The sequence below is a fragment of the Pseudophryne corroboree genome, chromosome 1 (genome assembly GCF_028390025.1).
Source record: "Pseudophryne corroboree isolate aPseCor3 chromosome 1, aPseCor3.hap2, whole genome shotgun sequence".
Classification (NCBI taxonomy): Eukaryota; Metazoa; Chordata; class Amphibia; order Anura; family Myobatrachidae; genus Pseudophryne; species Pseudophryne corroboree.
In genome coordinates, this window is record NC_086444.1 from 653110937 (window position 1) to 653130718 (window position 19782).

General features: G+C 48.5%; 1 protein-coding gene across 4 annotated transcripts in view; it reads left to right on the forward strand.

Annotated features, from left to right (window-relative positions):
- The window catches only part of LOC134905706 (THAP domain-containing protein 3-like), a 116325-nt gene that overhangs the window by 45021 nt on the left and 51522 nt on the right, over positions 1–19782 (forward strand). For 3 of the 4 annotated variants that reach the window (XM_063914653.1, XM_063914654.1, XM_063914652.1), the window contains one exon: positions 3126–3310. The gene's annotated coding sequence lies outside the window, so the exon portion shown is untranslated. The remainder of the gene's footprint in view (positions 1–3125; positions 3311–19782) is intronic. The other variant, XM_063914655.1, reaches the window with a different exon arrangement.

A 19782-nucleotide genomic window follows, 5' to 3' on the forward strand; every position in this document is an offset into this window, starting at 1 on the left:
TTCGAAAAAAGGGAGTTTTAATTATCCCGTAATTGGACGATCTCCTTATAAAGGCGAGGTCCAGGGAGCAGTTGTTGGTCGGGGTAGCACTATCTCGGGAAGTGCTACAACAGCACGGATGGATTCTAAACATTCCAAAGTCACAGCTGGTTCCTACCACACGCCTACTGTTCCTGGGGATGGTTCTGGACACAGTACAGAAAAAAGTGTTTCTCCCGCTGGAGAAAGCCAAGGAGCTGTCATCTCTAGTCAGAGACCTCCTGAAACCAAAACAGGTATCGGTGCATCACTGCACACGAGTCCTGGGAAAAATGGTAGCTTCCTACGAAGCAATTCCATTCGGCAGGTTCCATGCAAGAACTTTTCAGTGGGACCTCTTGGACAAGTGGTCAGGATCGCATCTTCAGATGCATCGGCTGATACCCTGGTCCTTGGAGACAGGGTTATCTCTACTGTGGTGGCTGCAGAGTGCTCATCTTCAAGAGGGCCGCAGATTCGGCATACAGGACTGGGTCCTGGTGACAACGGATGCCAGTCTTCGAGGCTGGGGAGCAGTCACACAGGGAAGAAACTTCCAAGGACTTTGGTCAAGTCAGGAGTCGTCCCTACACATAAATATTCTGGAACTGAGGGCCATTTACAATGCCGTAAGTAAGGCAAGGCCCCTGCTTCAAAACCAGCCGGTACTGATCCAATCAGACAACATCACGGCAGTCGCCCATGTAAACCGACAGGGCGGCACGAGAAGCAGGATGGCGATGGCAGAAGCCACAAGGATTCTCCGATGGGCGGAAAATCACGTCTTAGCACTGTCAGCAGTGTTCATTCCGGGAGTGGACAACTGGGAAGCGGACTTCCTCAGCAGACACGACCTACACCCGGGAGAGTGGGGACTTCATCCAGAAGTCTTCCAACTGATGGTAAACCGTTGGGAAAGGCCACAGGTGGACATGATGGCGTCCCGCCTAAGCAAAAAACTAGAGAGATATTGCGCCAGGTCAAGGGACCCTCAGGCGATAGCTGTGGACGCTCTAGTGACACCGTGGGTGTACCAATCGGTTTATGTGTTCCCTCCTCTGCCTCTCATACCAAAGGTACTGAGAATAATAAGAAAACGAGGAGTAAGAACGATACTCGTGGTTCCGGATTGGCCAAGAAGAGCTTGGTACCCAGAACTGCAAGAAATTATATCAGAGGACCCATGGCCTCTACCGCTCAGACAGGATCTGCTACAGCAGGGGCCCTGTCTGTTCCAAGACTTACCGCGGCTGCGTTTGACGGCATGGCGGTTGAATACCGGATCCTAAAGGAAAAGGGCATTCCGGAGGAAGTCGTTCCTACGCTGATAAAAGCCAGGAAAGAAGTAACCGCAAACCATTATCACCGTATTTGGCGAAAATATGTTGCGGGGTGTGAGGCCAGGAAGGCCCCAACAGAAGAATTTCAGCTGGGTCGATTTCTGCACTTCCTACAGTCAGGAGTGACTATGGGCCTAAAATTGGGTTCCATTAAGGTCCAGATTTCGGCTCTGTCCATTTTCTTCCAGAAAGAACTGGCTTCACTACCTGAAGTTCAGACATTTGTAAAGGGAGTGCTGCATATTCAGCCCCCTTTTGTGCCTCCAGTGGCACCTTGGGATCTCAACGTGGTGTTGAGTTTCCTAAAATCACATTGGTTTGAGCCACTAAAAACCGTGGATCTGAAATATCTCACGTGGAAAGTGGTCATGTTATTGGCCTTGGCTTTGGCCAGGCGTGTATCAGAATTGCCGGCTTTGTCATATAAAAGCCCTTATCTGATTTTCCATATGGATAGGGCAGAATTGAGGACTCGTCCTCAGTCTCTCCCTAAGGTGGTATCAGCTTTTCACTTGAACCAACCTATTGTAGTGCCTGCGGCTACTAGGGACTTGGAGGATTCCAAGTTACTGGACGTAGTCCGGGCCCTGAAAATATATGTTTCCAGGACGGCTGGAGTTAGGAAAACTGACTCGCTATTTATCCTGTATGCACCCAACTAACTGGGTGCTCCTGCTTCTAAGCAGACTATTGCTCGCTGGATTTGTAGCACAATTCAGCTGGCGCATTCTGCGGCTGGACTGCCGCATCCTAAATCAGTAAAAGCCCACTCCACGAGGAAGGTGGGCTCATCTTGGGCGGCTGCCCGAGGGGTCTCGGCTTTACAACTTTGCCGAGCTGCTACTTGGTCAGGGGCAAACACGTTTGCTAAATTCTACAAATTTGATACCCTGGCTGAGGAGGACCTTGAGTTCTCTCATTCGGTGCTGCAGAGTCATCCGCACTCTCCCGCCCGTTTGGGAGCTTTGGTATAATCCCCATGGTCCTTACGGAGTTCCCAGCATCCACTAGGACGTCAGAGAAAATAAGATTTTACTCACCGGTAAATCTATTTCTCGTAGTCCGTAGTGGATGCTGGGCGCCCATCCCAAGTGCGGATTGTCTGCAATACTTGTATATAGTTATTGCCTAACTAACGGGTTATTGTTATGAGCCATCTGTTGAGAGGCACAGTTATGTTTCATACTGTTAACTGGGTATAGTATCACGAGTTATACGGTGTGGCTGGTATGAGTCTTACCCGGGATTCAAAATCCTTCCTTATTGTGTCAGCTCTTCCGGGCACAGTATCCTAACTGAGGTCTGGAGGAGGGTCATAGTGGGTGGAGCCAGTGCACACCAGGTAGTCCTAAAGCTTTCTTTAGTTGTGCCCAGTCTCCTGCGGAGCCGCTATTCCCCATGGTCCTTACGGAGTTCCCAGCATCCACTACGGACTACGGGAAATAGATTTACCGGTGAGTAAAATCTTATTACAGTTTTCAAAGATTTTGAAAACCCCAGTAAATAAGAACCCTCTATCAATAAGTGTACTTAAAAGTTAATACTGTATTTTCACATGAGATGTGAAAACAGAACTGTTGTTACTAGTGTTCCAGAACAAAAATGATACATGTATTTTATATTTAATTTGCAGTATAATATACCTAAGGGGAAAAAAAATCTAACATCTATGCGTTATTTCAGAGATGTCCATAGAAACAAAATAAAAATCAGAATGCTGCTTGCTTTTCACCTAGCAAGCTATATGTCTCCTCCTTGTTTTGACAGGTGCTGTCACATGTTTTATCTTTCCCATTTAATGGCTGTTGAATAGATGGACAGACAACACATTTTGCAAGGTCTGAATCTCTGACCTGCCATGTATTACCTGGCTCATCCAACAAAAACATCTAAAGAAAGGGAACTCTGAATGATTTTTGGACCATACAGAGGCCGCTATAAGTATATTACAGGTTAGTCCTGTTTCATTGCTTTTTCTAGCTTTAGACATACAAATGTGTCCTGATACAGTATTGCTGCAGTTGCACCAAATATCCCTTCTGTGCGTGCCAAGTCCTATGTACCCTGCTTTTGCTGAGCGTCTTGTACCGAAATGTGCATAATCATACTGCAAGAAAACCGCTTCACGAGACAGCAATGATTCATTTGACATGCAACACTTGTATATCTTTGCACATGATTGTGAGGGGCCCATTTATCATTAATTACCAATTCAGTGCGATTTGGGCACAATATTAGTGCCCAGAATCGCATTGCAATATTGTCTCATCAGGCACCTGCAGGGACAGGGCTACTAAAAGAGACCATGCCTGTGATGCGCTCCTATGCATGCGCAGTCCCACAGACCACACATGCACAGCGGTAGGGGAAGCCTCAGGAACCACATTAGGCTACAGTGTTAAATCTGGCAGCATCACATACGTGGCTGACAGCAGGAGTGGAGGTATCACAGCAGGTATTGGAGATATCTGCTGCTGTCCCTCCTACATACATTCAGGGGATACTTGGGGGTATATTCAATTAGGGTCGAAAGCTGCTGTCTGTCGAAAAGATGGCAGTTTTCGACTTTCTAAGGTCGAATCGTGATTCGACCTTTTCAATCCCAGCTCTTTTTTTTTTATTTGACAAATCGGGGAATTCGACTTGTCGAATAGTACGTGAATCGGCGGTATAGCTGCCGATTCACGTACTTTTGAGGGAATCGGGGCCAAATTCGACAGGATTTGGCCCCATTTCCGACCATCTCGGTCCGACATAAAAAAACTGTCGGGCTGAGATGAGGGACCTTACAGGAGGAGAGGGGGGAGAGCCGCGGGCAGCCAGACCCCCCGTCGGGCAGTGTTGGAGATGGGGGGAGAGCAGAGCCGGGGACGGCCAGACCCCCGGCGGGCAGTGCTGGAGACAGTGGAGAGCAGCACCGAAGACGGGAGAGCCGCAGGCAGACAGACCCCCCGGAGAGCAGCGCCGGAGACGGGGAGCCGCGGGCAGACGGGGTGAGCAGCACTGGAGGATGTCACAGCAGCGTCCACCTGGCTCCAGCAAGTGAGACCTCGCTTGCTGGAGCAGGGTGGAAGCTGCCGTGAGCGGCGGCTGTGATGCGGGGATGGGAAGCAGAGGGTTGTGAGGCAGAGAGACGAGGGGGGGGGGGGGGGGGAGAGCCGCGGGCAGACTGGGGAGAGCAGCACTACAGCAGCGGCTGTAGCGCTGCTCTCCCCAGTCTGCCCGCAGCTCTCCCCCGTCTAGCTCCTGCATCTCAATTCGACTTTTTTAAAAGTCGAATTGAGATGACATTGAATAGCCCAAGTCGGATCTATTCCGAATGGATCCGACTTTAATTGAATATACCCCTTAATTTCTCTAACGTCTTAGTGGATGCTGGGGACTCCGTAAGGACCATGGGGAATAGACGGGCTCCGCAGGAGACATGGGCACTTTAAGAAAGATTTTAGATTCTGGTGTGCTCTGGCTCCTCCCTCTATGTCCCTCCTCCAGACCTCAGTTTGAATCTGTGCCCGGTCGAGTTGGATGCTACTTGTTGAGCTCTCCTGAGCTTTCTATAAGAAAGTATTTTGTTAGGTTTTTTATTTACGGGAGCTCTGCTGGCAACAGACTCCCTGCATTGTGGGACTGAGGGGAGAGAAGCAGCCCTACTCCCTGCAGATAGGTCCTGCTTCTTAGGCTACTGGACACCATTAGCTCCAGAGGGATCGTACACAGGATCTCACCCTCGTCGTCCGATCCCAGAGCCGCGCCGCCGCCCCCCTCGCAGAGCCGGAAGACAGAAGCCGGGTGAACATAAGAAGCAAGAAGACCTCGAAATCGGCGGCAGAAGACTCCAGTCTTCACTGAGGTAGCGCACAGCACTGCAGCTGTGCGCCATTGCTCCCACACACACCCACATACTCCGGTCACTGTAAGGGTGCAGGGCGCAGGGGGGGCGCCCTGGGCAGCAATTAGGACCTCTTGGCAAAAGTTTTGCATATATACAGTTGGGCACTGTATATATGTATGAGCCCCCGCCAAAATATTGTACATTAAAGCGGGACAGAAGCCCGCCGCTGAGGGGGCGGGGCTTCTTCCTCAGCACTCACCAGCGCCATTTTTTCTCCACAGCTCCGCTGAGAGGAAGCTCCCCAGGCTCTCCCCTGCAGATACACGGTAGAAGAGGGTAAAAAGAGAGGGGGGGCACATAATTAGGCGCAAAAATCATTATAACAGCGGCTACTGGGTTAACATTAAGTTACTGTGTTATTCCTGGGTTATATAGCGCTGGGGTGTGTGCTGGCATACTCTCTCTCTGTCTCTCCAAAGGGCCTTGTGGGGGAACTGTCTTCAAAAAGAGCATTCCCTGTGTGTGTGGTGTGTTGGTACGCTTGTGTCGACATGTTTGACGAGGAAGGCTATGTGGAAACAGAGCGGGAGCAAATTAATGTGGTGTCTCAGCCGACGGCGCCGACACCTGATTGGATGGATATGTGGAAGGTTTTAAATGATAATGATAGTTCCTTGCATAAAAGGTTGGATAAAGCTGAAGCCTTAGGACAGTCAGGGTCTCAGCCCGTGCCTGATCCTATGTCGCAGAGGCCATCAGGGTCTCAGAAGCGCCCACTATCCCAAATTGTTGACAGATACCGACATGGATTCTGACTCCAGTGTCGATTACGATGATGCAAAGTTACAGCCTAAATTGGCTAAATCCATCCGTTATATGATTATAGCAATTAAGGATGTGTTGCACATCACAGAGGAAACCCCCCTATCCCTGACAAGAGGGTTCATATGTATGGGGATAAAAGGCAGGTGGTGACCTTCCCCCCCTTCACACGAGCTAAATGAGTTATGTGAAAAGGCTTGGGAATCTCTAGATAAAAAAACTGCAGATTTCCAAACGGATGCTTATGGCGTATCCTTTCCCGCCAACGGACAGGTTACGCTGGGAATCCTCCCCTAGGGTGGACAAAGCTTTAACACGCTTATCAAAGAGGGTAGCCCTGCCGTCACAGGATACAGCCACCCTAAAAGATGCTGCGGATAGAAAGCAAGAGGGTACCCTGAAGTCCATTTATACACATTCAGGTACCTTACTAAGGCCGGCAATTGCGTCGGCCTGGATGTGTAGTGCTGTAGCAGCATGGACGGATACCTTATCTGAGGAACTTGATACCTTAGACAAGGATACTATATTAATGACCCTGGGGCATATAAAAGACGCTGTCCTATATATGAGAGATGCTCAAAGAGATATTAGTCTACTGGGCTCTAGAATAAATGCTATGTCGATTTCTGCCAGAAGGGTCCTGTGGACTTGGCAATGGACAGGTGATGCCGACTCAAAAAGGCACATGGAGGTTTTACCTTACAAGGGTGAGGAATTGTTTGGGGAGGGTCTCTCGGACCTGGTCTCCATAGCTACTGCTGGAAAGTAAAAATTTTTGCCATATGTTTCCTCACAACCTAAGAAAGCACCGTATTACCAAATGCAGTCTTTTCGATCACAAAAAGGCAAGAAAGTCCGAGGTGCGTCCTTTCTTGCCAGAGGCAGGGGCAGAGGAAGGAAGCTGCACAACGCAGCTAGATCCCAGGAACAGAAGTCCTCCCCGGCTTCCACTAAATCCACCGCATGACGCTGGGGCTCCACAGGCGGAGCTAGGCCCGGTGGGGGCGCGTATCCGAAATTTCAGCCACAAGTGGGTTCACTCCCAATTGGATCCCTGGGCAATAGAGATTGTGTCTTAGGGATACAAGCTGGAATTCGAAGAGATGCCCCCTCACCGTTACCTCAAATCGGCCCTGCCAGCTTCCCCCTTAGAGAGGGAAATAGTGTTAACTGCAATTCACAAATTGTATCTTCAACAGGTGGTGGTCAAGGTTCCCCTCCTTCAACAAGGAAAGGGTTAGCATGTTTGTGGTACCGAAACCGGACGGTTCGGTCAGACCCATATTGAATTTAAAATCCCCGAACATATACCTGAAAAGGTTCAAGTTCAAGATGGAATCGCTCAGAGCGGTCATCGCAAGCCTGGAAGGGGGGGATTTTATGGTGTCTCTGGACATAAAGGATGCATACCTTCATGTCCCCATTTATCCACCTCATCGGGCGTACCTCAGATTTGTGGTACAGGATTGTCATTACCAATTCCAGACGTTGCCGTTTGGTCTCTCCACGGCACCGAGAATATTTACCAAGGTAATGGCGGAAATGATGGTACTCCTGCGGAAGCAAGGAGTCACAATTATCCCATACTTGGACGATCTCCTCATAAAAGCGAGGTCAAGAGAGCAGTTGCTGATCAGCGTAGCACGCTCTCTTGAAGTGTTACAACAACACGGCTGGATTCTAAATATTCCAAAGTCGCAGTTGATTCCTACGACTCGTCTGCCTTTCCTGGGCATGATTCTGGACACAGACCAGAAGAGGGTTTATCTCCCGATGGAGAAGGCTCAGGAACTCATGACACTGGTCAGAAACCTATTAAAACCAAAACAGGTGTCGGTGCATCACTGCACGCGAGTCCTGGGAAAGATGGTGGCATCAAACGAGGCCATTCCCTTCGGCAGGTTCCATGCGAGGACCTTTCAATGGGATCTACTGGACAAGTGGTCCGGATCACATCTTCAGATGCATCGGTTAATCACCCTATCCCCCAGGACCATGGTGTCTCCTGTGGTGGCTGCAGAGTGCTCACCTTCTCGAAGGTCGCAGATTCGGCATTCAGGACTGGGTCCTGGTAACCACGGATGCAAGCCTCCGAGGGTGGGGGGCAGTCACACAAGGAAGAACTTTCCAAGGTCTGTGGTCAAGTCAGGAGACTTGCCTTCACATCAACATCCTGGAACTAAGGGTCATATACAACGCCCTACGTCAAGCGGAGTCCCTACTTCGCGACCAACCGGTTCTGATTCAGTCAGACAACATCACCGCAGTGGCTCATGTGAACCGCCAAGGCGGCACAAGGAGCAGGGTGGCGATGGTAGAAGCCATCAGAATTCTTTGCTGGGCGGAGAATCACGTAAGCGCACTGTCAGCAGTGTTCATTCCGGGAGTGGACAACTGGGAAGCAGACTTCCTCAGCAGGCACGACCTCCACCCGGGAGAGTGGGGACTTCATCAAGAAGTCTTCACGCAGGTTGCAAGTCGGTGGGAACTGCCACAGGTGGACATGATGGCATCCCGCCTCAACAAAAAGCTACAGAGGTATTGCGCCAGGTCAAGAGACCCTCAGGCGATAGCTGTGGACGCACTGGTGACGCCGTGGGTGTTCCAGTCGGTCTATGTATTTCCTCCTCTTCCTCTCATACCCAAGGTGCTGAGAATCATAAGAAAAAGAGGACTGAGAACAATACTCATTGTTCCGGATTGGCCAAGAAGGACTTGGTATTAGTGATGAGCGGATTCGGTTTTACTCGGTTCTCAAAACCGAATCTTATTGGCTCACTGATGTCACGTGTTTTGGATAGCCAATAAGATTCGGTTTTGAGAACCGAGTAAAACCGAGTAAAACCGAATCCGCTCATCACTACTTGGTATCCAGATCTGCAAGAAATGCTCACAGAGGACCCGTGGCCTCTGCCTCTAAGACAGGACTTGTTGCAACAGGGGCCCTGTCTGTTCCAAGACTTACCGCGGCTGCGTTTGACGGCATGGCGGTTGAACGCCGGATCCTAGCAGAAAAAGGCATTCCGGATGAGGTTATTCCTACGCTGATAAAGGCTAGGAAGGACGTGACGGCTCAACATTATCACCGTATATGGCGAAAATATGTGGCTTGGTGTGAGGCCAGGAATGCTACTACGGAGGAATTCCAGCTGGGCCATTTCCTTCACTTCCTACAGTCGGGAGTGACTTTAGGCCTAAAATTGGGTTCCATTAAGGTCCAGATTTCGGCCCTATCCATTTTCTTTCAAAAAGAACTGGCTTCTCTGCCTGAAGTTCAGGCGTTTGTAAAGGGAGTGCTGCATATTCAGTCCCCTTTTGTGCCTCCAGTGGCACCATGGGATCTTAACGTGGTGTTGAGTTTCCTGAAATCACACTGGTTTGAACCACTCCAAACGGTGGAATTGAAATATCTCACGTGGAAGGTGGTCATGCTACTAGCCTTGGCTTCGGCTAGGCGTGTGTCAGAATTGGCGGCTTTGTCACATAAAAGCCCTTGTCTGGTTTTACATGTGGATAGAGCAGAATTGCGGACCCGCCCAAAATTTCTGCCGAAAGTGGTTTCATCCTTTCATATAAACCAACCTATTGTGGTGCCTGTGGCTACTACTGACTTGGAGGATTCCGAGTTACTTGATGTGGTCAGGGCTTTGAAGGTTTATGTAGCCAGAACGGCTAGGGTCAGGAAAACAGAATCTTTGTTTATCCTGTATGCTTCCAACAAGCTTGGGGCGCCTGCTTCAAAGCAAACTATTGCTAGCTGGATCTGTAACACGATTCAGCAGGCTCATTCTGCGGCTGGGTTGCCGCTGCCTAAATTAGTTAAGGCCCATTCCACAAGGAAGGTGGGCTCTTCTTGGGCGGCTGCCCGAGGGGTCTCGGCATTACAGCTTTGCCGAGCGGCTACTTGGTCAGGTTCAAACACCTTTGCAAAGTTCTACAAGTTTGATACCCTGGCTGAGGAGGACCTTGTGTTTGCTCAATCGGTGCTGCAGAGTCATCCGCACTCTCCCGCCCGTTTGGGAGCTTTGGTATAATCCCCATGGTCCTTACGGAGTCCCCAGCATCCACTAGGACGTTAGAGAAAATAAGATTTTACTTACCGGTAAATCTATTTCTCGTAGTCCGTAGTGGATGCTGGGCGCCCGTCCCAAGTGCGGACTTCTTCTGCAATGCTTGTATATAGTTATTGCTTAAATAAGGGTTATGTTATAGTTGCATCAGGGTTGATTGGATGCTCTGTTGTTGTTCATACTGTTAACTGGGTAAGTTTATCACAAGTTATACGGTGTGATTGGTGTGGCTGGTATGAGTCTTGCCCTGGATTTCCAAAATCCTTTCCTTGTACTGTCAGCTCTTCCGGGCACAGTTTCTCTAACTGAGGTCTGGAGGAGGGACATAGAGGGAGGAGCCAGAGCACACCAGAATCTAAATTCTTTCTTAAAGTGCCCATATCTCCTGCGAAGCCCGTCTATTCCCCATGGTCCTTACGGAGTCCCCAGCATCCACTACGGACTACGAGAAATAGATTTACCGGTAAGTAAAATCTTATTATTTGCGGTTAATCTCCGATAATGGGTGTTTTTAAGGGATTAAGCTACAATATACAATGATTAATGTGCCCCTAAATCTGGATACAAAGTGCAATGATGCAGCAAAAGCTGCTTTTTATCCACTCTAATTTTCATTGTGCTTTGTATACCGACTGACAAACAAGATTGATTGTGGGGGTAAAAAGCGCACTGGGCTAACCTTATGAAGATAAAGTGTGTATGTATGTAAGTATGTATGTGTGTGTGTGTGTATATATATATATATATATATGTGTGTGTGTGTGGTATGTATGTATGTAGATATATATATGTGTATGTATGTGTGTATATATATATATATATATACATACATACATACATACATACATACATACATACATACATACGTGTGTGTGTGTGTGTGTGTGTGTGTGTGTGTGTATATATATATATATATATAAGAGCCGGAATGCAGAAGGACAACATTTTATTCTTAAATAATACCCACTACCTATGGGAGAAACACATTTTTAAATTGGTAAATAGTAAGGCCGGCGGTGCTCCCTCAAGTTGTAGAGAACGGATCACATATCATGAGTAGAAAAATACAACTCTTTTTTTATGGGGCACTCTTATTAGCAATTTAAAACTTAACTTTTATTATAGAAATAAGACTCACACAAACATACTCACATGTAACATATAATTAATTAAATAGAGGCAATTTCTAGTGTAAGTAGCTATGCCTCTAGAGATGTCTCTGTTAAATGAAACCTTCTGACTATGTTGAAGTTATTGTATCATAATTGATACAAATTTTCTCTTACGTCCTAGAGGATGCTGGGGACTCCGTAAGGACCATGGGGTATAGACGGGCTCCGCAGGAGACATGGGCACTATAAAGAACTTTAGATGGGTGTGCACTGGCTCCTCCCTCTATGCCCCTCCTCCAGACCTCAGTTAGATCCTGTGCCCAGAGGAGACTGGGTGCATTACAGGGGAGCTCTCCTGAGTTTCTCTGAAAAAGAATTTTGTTAGGTTTTTTATTTTCAGGGAGCACTGCTGGCAACAGGCTCCCTGCATCGTGGGACGGAGGAGAGAGAAGCAGCCCTACTTAAATGATAGGCTCTGCTTCTTAGGCTACTGGACACCATTAGCTCCAGAGGGTCGGAACGCAGGTTTCACCCTCGCCGTTCATCCCGGAGACGCGCCGCCGTCCTCCTCACAGAGCCGGAAGATAGAAGCCGGGTGAGTAAAAGAAGACTTCAAAGGCGGCAGAAGACTTCAGATCTTCTCTGAGGTAACGCTGCGCACCATTGCTCCCACACACACACACATACAGAAGGCACTGAAGGGTGCAGGGCGCAGGGGGGGCGCCCTGGGCAGCAATAATAAACCTCTAGGGACTGGCAAACATGTATATATACTGCGGAGGCAGTATATTAAATAATCCCCCGCCAGTATTGGAAATTTGATCGGGACCGAAGCCCGCCGCTGAGGGGGCGGGGCTTGATCCTCCAGCACTAACCAGCGCCATTTTCTCCACAGCACACTGCAGAGAAGCTGGCTCCCCGGACTCTCCCCTGCTGAACACGGTGACAGAGGGCAGAAAAGGGGGGGGGGGGGGGGGGCACATTTAATTGGCGCAGTGAGTGTATATTTATATAAAAGCGCTGTTTTTAACTGGGAATTTTGTTTCCAGTGTCAGGTGGCGCTGGGTGTGTGCTGGCATAATCTCTCTCTGTCTCTCCAAAGGGCTTTATTGGGGAACTGTCTCCATATAGATATATCCCTGAGTGTGTGTGGGGGTGTCGGTACGCGTGTGTCGGCATGTCTGATGCGGAAGGCTCATCTAAGGAGGAGGTAGAGCAGATGATTGTGGTGTCTCCGTCGGCAACGCCGACACCTGATTGGTTGGATATGTTGAATGTTTTAAATGCAAATGTGTCTTTGTTACATCAGAGATTGGACAAAGCAGAGTCCAGGGATAAAACAGGGAGTCAATCCATGGCTTTGACTGTGTCACAGGGCCCTTCAGGGTCTCAGAAACATCCCCTGTCCCAAGTAGCAGACACTGATACCGATACGGATTCTGACTCCAGTGTCGACTACGATGATGCGAGGTTACACCCAAGGGTGGTCAAAAGTATTCATTATATGATTATTGCAATAAAGGATGTTTTACATATCACTGATGACCCCTCTGTCCCTGACAAGAGGGTTCACATGTTTAAGGAAAAGAAACCTGAGGTAACCTTTCCCCCATCTCATGAGCTGAACGCGTTATTTGAAAAGGCTTGGGAAACTCCCGACAAGAAACTGCAGATTCCCAAGAGAATTCTTATGGCGTATCCTTTCCCTGCGCAGGACAGGTTACGGTGGGAATCCTCACCCAGGGTGAACAAGGTGTTAACGCGCTTGTTCAAAAAGGTGGCGCTACCGTCTCCAGACACGGCAGCCCTCAAGGATCCTGCTGATCGCAGACAGGAAACTACCTTAAAATCAATTTATACACATACGGGTGCCTTGCTCAGACCGGCAATAGCGTCGGCTTGGGTTTGTAGCGCTGTAGCGGCTTGGACGGATACTTTGTCCCCTGACATTGATACCCTGGATAGGGATACCATTTTATTTACCTTGGGTCACATTAAAGACGCAGTCTTATATATGAGAGATGCTCAGAGAGACGTTGGTCTGCTAGGTTCGAGAGCCAACGCCATGGAGATTTCGGCTAGGCGAGCCCTGTGGACCCACCAATGGACGGGTGATGCCGACTCAAAGAGGCATATGGAAGTTTTGCCTTACAAAGGTGAGGATTTATTTGGGGAAGGTCTCGCGGACCTGGTTTCCACAGCTACCGCGGGTAAATCTACTTTTTTACCTTATGTTTCCCCACAGCAAAAGACAAAAGAAAACACCGCAATATCAGATGCAGTCCTTTCGGTCGCATAAGTCCAGAAGAGGTCGGGGCTCTTCCTTCCTCGCCAGAGGTAAGGGTAGAGGGAAAAGGCAGCCTGCTACGGCTAGTTCCCAGGAGCAGAAGTCCTCCCCGGCTTCTACTAAATCCACCGCATGACGCTGGGGATCCACTGGGGGCGTCCGCGCCGGTGGGGGCACGTCTTCGTCTCTTCAGCCACGTCTGGGTTCAGTCAGACGTGGATCCTTGGGCAATGGAAATTGTATCCCAAGGTTACAAGCTGGAATTCGAAGACGTGCCTCCTCGCCGGTTTTTCAAATCTGCTTTACCAGCTTCTTCCCCAGAAAGGGAGATAGTTTTAGCTGCAATTCAAAAACTGTGTCAACAACAAGTGGTTGTCGAGGTTCCCCTAGTTCAACAGGGGAAGGGGTACTATTCAACCCTTTTTGTGGTCCCGAAACCGGATGGCTCGGTCAGACCCATTCTAAATCTAAAATCCCTAAACCTGTACTTGAAAAAGTTCAAATTCAAGATAGAATCGCTGCGGGCAGTTATCTCCAGCCTGGAGGGGGGGGGGGGGGGGGATTTATGGTGTCACTGGACATAAAGGACGCATACCTTCATGTCCCCATATATCCCCCTCATCAGGCGTTCTTGAGATTCGCTGTACAGGACTGTCATTACCAGTTTCAGACGTTGCCGTTTGGGCTTTCCACAGCCCGAGGATTTTCACCAAGGTAATGGCGGAAATGATGGTGCTCCTGCGCAGGCAGGGGGTCACAATTATCCCATACTTGGACGATCTCCTGATAAAGGCGAGATCGAGAGATCAGTTGCTGAAAAGCGTGGTGCTCTCCCTGAGAGTGCTGCAGCAACATGGCTGGATTCTGAATCTACCAAAGTCACAGTTGGTTCCAACAACTCGGCTATCTTTCTTAGGCATGATTCTGGACACGGAACAAAAGAGGGTTTTTCTCCCGATGGAAAAAGCCCAGGAACTCCAGAACATGGTCAGAGACCTGTTAAAACCGAAAAGAGGATCAGTCCATCAATGCACTCGAGTACTGGGAAAAATGGTGGCGACCTACGAGGCCATCCCCTTCGGCAGGTTTCATGCGAGGATGTTTCAGTGGGACCTTCTGGACAAGTGGTCCGGGTCCCATCTTCAAATTCATCAGAAAATAAGCCTGTCCCCCATGTCTCTCCTGTGGTGGCTGCAGAGTGCTCACCTTCTAGAGGGTCGCAGGTTCGGCATTCAAGACTGGGTTCTGGTAACCACGGACGCGAGCCTCCGAGGATGGGGAGCAGTCACACAAGGAAGAAACTTTCAGGGGATATGGTCAAGCCAGGAGGCTTGTCTACACATCAACGTACTGGAATTGAGGGCCATATACAACGGCCTACGTCAAGCGGAGAATCTTCTTCACGACCTACCGGTTCTGATTCAATCAGACAACGTCACAGCTGTGGCTCATGTAAACCGCCAAGGCGGAACAAGGAGCAGAGTGGCAATGGCGGAAGCCGCCAGGATTCTGCGCTGGGCGGAAAATCACTTAAGTGCTTTGGCAGCAGTCTTCATTCGGGGAGTGGACAACTGGGAAGCAGACTTCCTCAGCAGACACGATCTCCATCCAGGAGAGTGGGGACTTCATCAAGAAGTTTTTGCAGAGATAACAAGTCATTGGGGACTTCCTCAAATAGACATGATGGCGTCAGGCCTCAACAAGAAGCTTCGGAGCTATTGTGCCAAGTCAAGGGACCCTCAGGCAGTAGCTGTGGACGCCCTGGTGACACCGTGGGTGTTTCAGTCGGACTATGTGTTCCCTCCTCTTACACTCATCTCAAAGATATTGAGAATCATAAGACGAAAAAGAGTGCAGACAATACTCATTGTTCCAGATTGGCCTCGAAGGGCCTGGTATTCCGATCTTCAGGAAATGCTCACAGAAGATCCGTGGCCTCTTCCTCTCAGGGAGGACCTGTTGCAACAGGGGCCCTGCGTGTTCCAAGACTTACCGCGGTTACGTTTGACGACATGGCGGTTGAACACCGAATCCTAGCTGGGAAAGGCATTCCGGAAGAAGTCATCCCTACTCTGATGAAGGCTAGAAAAGAGGTGACGGCGAAATATTATCACCATATCTGGAGAAAGTATGTATCTTGGTGTGAATCCAAGAATGCTCCTATGGAAGTTTTCCATCTGGGCCATTTTCTCCACTTTCTACAGACAGGAGTGGATATGGGCCTAAAATTAGGCTCCATTAAGGTACAGATTTCGGCTCTATCAATTTTCTTTCAGAAGGAGTTGGCTTCTCTCCCAGAAGTCCAGACTTTTGTAAAGGGAGTGCTGCACATACAGCCTTCCTTTGTGCCTCCAGTGTCACCATGGGACCTTAACGTGGTGTTACAGTTCCTAAAATCTCACTGGTTTGAACCTCTTCAAACGGTTGACTTGAAATTTCTCACTTGGAAGGTGGTCATGTTGTTGGCCTTGGCATCTGCAAGGCGGGTGTCTGAATTGGCGACTTTGTCTCACAAAAGCCCCATCTGATTTTTCGTGTGGATAGAGCAGAATTAAGGACTCGTCCTCAAATTTTGCCTAAGGTGGTTTCATCGTTTCATATGAACCAACCTATTGTGGTACCTGTGGCTACGAAGGACTTGGAGGATTCCAAGTCCCTTGATGTAGTCAGGGCCTTAAAAATATATGTAGCCAGGACTGCTCGGGTTAGGAAAACCCAGGCACTGTTTGTCCTGTATGCAGCCAACAAGGTTGGCGCTCCTGCTTCTAAAAAGACTATTGCTCGATGGATCTGTAATACGATTCAGCAGGCGCATTCTACGGCTGGATTGCCGTTACTAAATTCGGTAAAGGCCCATTCCACTAGGAAGGTGGGCTCTTCTTGGGCGGCTGCCCAAGGCGTCTCGGCATTGCAGCTTTGCCGAGCGGCGAGTTGGTCGGGATCAAACACTTTTGCTAAATTCTATAAGTTTGATACCTTGGCTGAGGAGGACCTCATGTTTGCTCAATCGGTGCTGCAGAGTCATCCGCACTCTCCCGCCCGGTCTGGAGCTTTGGTATAATCCCCATGGTCCTTACGGAGTCCCCAGCATCCTCTAGGACGTAAGAGAAAATAAGATTTAAAACCTACCGGTAAATCTTTTTTTCCTAGTCCGTAGAGGATGCTGGGCGCCCGTCCCAGTGCGGACACGTTTCTGCAAGGCTTGTATATAGTTATTGCTTACATAAGGGTTATGTTACAGTTTAGATCAGTCGTTGGCTGATGCTGTTTTGTTCATACTGTTAACTGGTTGCGTATATTCCATGTTATACGGTGTGGATGGTGTGGGCTGGTATGAATCTTTCCCTTAGATTAACAAAAATCCTTTCCTCGTACTGTCCGTCTCCTCTGGGCACAGTTTCTCTAACTGAGGTCTGAAGGAGGGGCATAGAGGGAGGAGCCAGTGCACACTCATCTAAAGTTCTTTATAGTGCCCATGTGTCCTGCGGAGCCCGTCTATACCCCATGGTCCTTACGGAGTCCCCAGCATCCTCTACAGACTAGGAGAAAAAGATTTACCGGTAGGTTTAAAATCTTATTTTTTTTTCTCTGTAAGTATTTAGTTACATTACTGCAAGTGATAACTTTTGGAGAAACACATCCACAGCCTACCACCAGAAACAAAATGACCAACTATGCACCTATTGCATACCTATCAAGTGTAATATGTACTCACTTGTGTAATATGCTATTTGTCCCCAAATTGGATTGAAGGTTTAAACTAGTTAGTATGATACTAACACTGTGTGTGTGTGTGTGTGTGTGTGTGTGTGTGTGTGTGTGTGTGTGTGTGTGTGTATATGTATGTATATATGTGTATATATATATGTATGTGTATATATATGTATGTATGTATGTATGTATGTATATATATATATATATATATATATATATATATATATATATATATATATATATATATATATAAAATATCCCTGGCTGATTAACAAATCCAGCCACATAATATGTGTATAGATATACACACACACGCACACACACACATTATGTGGCTGGATTTGTTAATCAGTCAGGGATATATATATATATATATATATATATATATATATATATATATATGTTTGACTTTGCGTCAATGTAAGAAAATTATATAGATAGAGAGAAAATGTCAGAAGGAAGGTGGGGGAAAAAGGTGACAAATGCCTGGTTTCTGCTTTTGAAAATCTGCTTAGAAGCATCGAATTTCCAATGAAAGAACCACCTGGAGCGCACGAACCAATCCCAAGACCTGTACCTGCTGTTAACTTTATTTCTCTAACGTCCTAGTGGATGCTGGGAACTCCGTAAGGACCATGGGGAATAGCGGGCTCCGAAGGAGGCTGGGCACTCTAGAAAGATTTATGACTACCTGGTGTGCACTGGCTCCTCCCACTATGACCCTCCTCCAAGCCTCAGTTAGATTTCGTGCCCGGCCGAGGTTGGGTGCACACTAGGGGCTCTCCTGAGCCCTTAGAGAGAAAGTATAGATTTAGGTTTTTTATTTTCAGTGAGACCTGCTGGCAACAGGCTCACTGCAGCGAGGGACTAAGGGGAGAAGAAGCGAACTCGCCTGCTTGCAGCCGGATTGGGCTTCTTGGGCTACTGGACACCATTAGCTCCAGAGGGATCGACCGCAGGCCCAGTCCTTGGTGTTCGGTCCCGGAGCCGCGCCGCCGTCCCCCTTACAGAGCCAGAAGCAAGAAGAGGTCCGGAAAAACGGCGGCAGAAGACATCAGTCTTCACCAAGGTAGCGCACAGCACTGCAGCTGTGCGCCATTGCTCCTCATACACACTTCATACTCCGGTCACTGAGGGTGCAGGGCGCTGGGGGGGGGGGGCGCCCTGAGAAGCAATAATAACACCTTGGCTGGCAAAAACTCCACAATATATAGTCCCAGAGGCTATATATGTGGAAAATACCCCTGCCAGAATATGGAAAAAAGCGGGAGAATAGGCCGCGGAAAAGGGGCGGAGCTATCTCCTGCAGCACACTGGCGCCATTTCTCCTTCACAGATCCGCTGGAAGGAAGCTCCCTGGCTCTCCCCTGCAGTCTACACTACAGAACAGGGTAAAAACAGAGAGGGGGGGCACTAAATTTAGGCGCAATATATATATTATATAAAAAAGCAGCTATAGGGGACATAACTCAGTTAGTCCCTGCATTATATAGCGCTCTGGTGTGTGCTGGCATACTCTCACTCTGTCCCCCCAAAGGGCTTTTGTGGGTCCTGTCCTCATTCGGAGCATTCCTTGTGTGTGTGCGGTGTGTCGGTACGGCTGTGTCGACATGTTTGATGAGGATAATGATGTGGAGGCGGAGCAGATGCCTTTAGAAGGGATGTCACCCCCTGCGGGGCAGACACCTGAGTGGATGGGCTTATGGAAAGTAATGAGTGTCGTATAGACTCCCTATATAAGAAAATCGACGACATGCCAAATGTGGGACAGCTGACTTCTCAGCTCGTGCCTGCCCAGGCGTCGCATGGGTCATCAGGGGCTCTAAAACGCCCGCTACCTCAAGCAGACCCAGATGTCGACACTGATACTGACACCAGTGTCGACGACGATGAGTCTAACCTGATGCCCACTAAGGCCATTCACTGCATGATTGAGGCAATGAAAGAGGTGTTACACATTTCTGATATAACTACAGGTACCACTAAAAAGGGTATTATGTTTGGAGAGAAAAAACTACCCGTAGTTTTTCCCCCATCAGATGAATTAAATGAAGTGTGTGAAGAAGCGTGGGCTTTCCCTGATAAAAAAATTGGTAATTTCTAAGAAGGTACTAATGGCGTTCCCTTTCCCACCAGAGGATAGGTCACGTTGGGAAACACCCCCTAGAGTGGATAAAGCGCTCACACGTTTGTCTAAAAAGGTGGCACTACCGTCTCCGGATACGGCCGCCCTCAAGGAACCTGCTGATAGAAAGCAGGAGGCGATCCTGAAGTCTGTATATACACACACAGGCATTATACTTAGGCCAGCTATTGCGTCAGCTTGGATGTGCAGTGCTGCCGCTGCGTGGTCAGATAAACTGTCAGAAAATATTGACACATTAGACAGAGACACGATCCTGTTAACCATAGACCATATAAAAGACTCAGTCTTATATATGAGAGATGCACAGAGGGAAATCTGCCGACTGGCATCTAAAGTAAGTGCATTGTCCATTTCTGCTAGGAGAGGCTTATGGACTCGCCAGTGGACAGGAGATGCGGATTCAAAAAAGCACATGGAAGTGTTACCATATAAGGGTGA